A 2,447-nucleotide genomic window follows, 5' to 3' on the forward strand; every position below is an offset into this window, starting at 1 on the left:
TGTCCAATAAAATTAAATAGCTGAGGGTGAAAGGGGAAAGGGAACTATACATCCTGACAGAGAACGACCACATTCATTCAACAACCTAATTATGGTATATATAACTAACACTGAGTTAAAGTCAGTATCACAGCACGCAAATGGTTGACCAGAAGAAGAAAATAATTTGGAAGGAAACCATATGAAAGCACAACACCTATGGCAGACCGTGTGCTTGTTCAGCATATGTATTCTTAATATACTAAATCTGGCCAGGTTTGATTTGTTAAACACGCATTGTAGAGATAGATGTAGGGATAGATGTTTAAGTAGTTTCGGTTGGCATATCCTCGCATATCCTTTGTAACCGAACTCTCCTTCCTCTATCCCTTCTTCTCCAAGTTTGTAATCTCAACAACCTCATGTATGCGCTGTTATTTAGGGAGGTGCGCCCCTGCCATATAAACACGCAACGCGTCCCTCTAACGAGGTAAGACGCTTCCCGCATATCGCACATGGTAATCAGAGCCCTTCCTCTCTCCATCTAGCTATCCCGATTCCATCTAGTGCCATAGCCATGTCTTCATCCGGCGCCTCCCAACCTAGCCTCAATGGCCAGGTCACCGAGAAGCTCAACCGCACGAATTACGTGCTCTGGCGCACGCAGGTCACACCCCACCTGCGGGGCGCCGGTGTCTTCGGCTACGTCGACGGCACCTCGCCGGAACCGGCCAGACTCCACGTCACCAAGGACAAAGACGGCAAGGAGACTTCTGAGCCCAACCCTCTCCACCCACTTTGGGTCAGGGAGGACCAACAGGTGCTCGGCTATTTGCTGAGTACGCTGTCCAGGGAGGTTCTGGTCGCGCTCACCGCGATCACCACGGCGCGTGAATTTTAGTTGGCTTTGGCAGGCATGTTCTCATCCCAATCCCTCAGCCGCGTCAACAACATCCGAATTGCGCTCATCAACGCGCAGAAGGGCAACCAGTCCGTTGCCTCCTACTTCGCCTCCCTCCGCGGCCTCGCTGATGAGCTCACCGCCGCCGGAAAACCCATCCAGGATGACGAGTTGATCTCGTACATCCTCCATGGGCTGGATGCCGACTACCAGCCGCTCGTCTCCGCCCTCGACGCCCGCGTCACGCCTGTCACCCTCAATGAGCTCTATGCCATGCTCAGCAACTTCGATCAGCGCATGGCCCAATTCCATGGCTCCTCCGGTGGCTTCAAGTCCTCGGCCAACGCCGCATCTCGCGGTCGTGGTCGCGGTCGTGGCTCTCCCCGCACCAAAGGGCGGCCCAGAGGCAACATCAATGGTGGTGGCTCCTCCAACTCCCGTGGCGGCCGCTCCTCCAACTCCAAACCTCGTCGTGGCGGCAGCTCCACCAGGTCTCGTCCGGATTCCCCTCGCTGTCAGATCTGTGGCAAGCCTGGGCACACGGCCAAAGACTGCTGGTACCGCTACGATGAAGATGACTATGACTCCCAAGACGAGGACAAAGTTGCTGCAGCTGCGGACGGCTCCTACGGCGTCGACACCAATTGGTACGTCGACAGCGGGGCCACTGAACACATCACCAGCGAGCTCGAGAAGGTGACCACGCGGGAGAAATACCGCGGCAAGGACCAGATCCACACTGCTAGTGATGCAGGTATGAGGATTCATCACGTTGGTCATACAGTTATTAAAACTCCCCATCGCAACCTTCATCTCAAAAAAAATTTGCATGTCCCTAGTGCTAGTATGAATCTTCCCTCCGTTCATAGAATTGCCATTGATAATCATGTCTTTCTCGAGTTTCATCCTTTTTTCTTTTTGATCAGGATCAGGCAACGAAGAAAGTGCTTTATCGAGGTAGATGCGTTCGAGGGCTCTACCCATTGCTTCTGGAGTGTCGAAGATTCAATAAACGAGCCTACGGTGTTGCCAAGCTTTCGTCAACCCGGTGGCACGATCGATTAGGCCATGCCTCTTTTTCTTTAGTTGAAAGATTTCTTAGGAAGAATAAGCTCCCGTTTGTTGGTGAGCGCAATATTGAAACAATTTGTGATTCATGTCAACGTGCTAAGAGTCATCAGTTACCCTATCCTCTATCAACTAGTGTGTCTACGAAACCATTGCAATTAATTTTCTCTGATGTTTGGGGTCCTGCCCCTAGCTATGTTGGTCGACACACTTACTATGTGAGTTTTATAGATGACTACAGCAAATATTCCTGGATCTATCTTCTTAAGAAATGATCCGACATCTTTCAAGTCTTCCAAAACTTTCAAGCTCTCGTTGAGCGCAAGTTTGACAGCAAGATCATTGCTGCTCAATCAGACTGGGGGGGGAGAGTACGAAAAGTTGAACTCTTTCTTCCAAAATCTTGGTATTTCTCACCATGTATCATGCCCTCACGCTCACCAACAAAACGGCTCTGCAGAATGTAAACACAGACACATTGTTGAGGTAGGACTAGCCC

The 2,447-nt window shown here is 50.8% G+C and overlaps 1 pseudogene; it reads left to right on the forward strand.

Annotated features, from left to right (window-relative positions):
• The first annotated feature begins 1,033 nt into the window (after nt 1–1,033).
• On the forward strand, nt 1,034–1,172 carry LOC125526151 (small nucleolar RNA Z247; annotated as a pseudogene).
• The last annotated feature ends 1,275 nt before the right edge of the window (nt 1,173–2,447 follow it).

This window comes from Triticum urartu, chromosome 7A (genome assembly GCF_056163025.1).
Source record: "Triticum urartu cultivar PI428250 chromosome 7A, HENAU_Tu73, whole genome shotgun sequence".
NCBI lineage: Eukaryota > Viridiplantae > Streptophyta > Magnoliopsida > Poales > Poaceae > Triticum > Triticum urartu.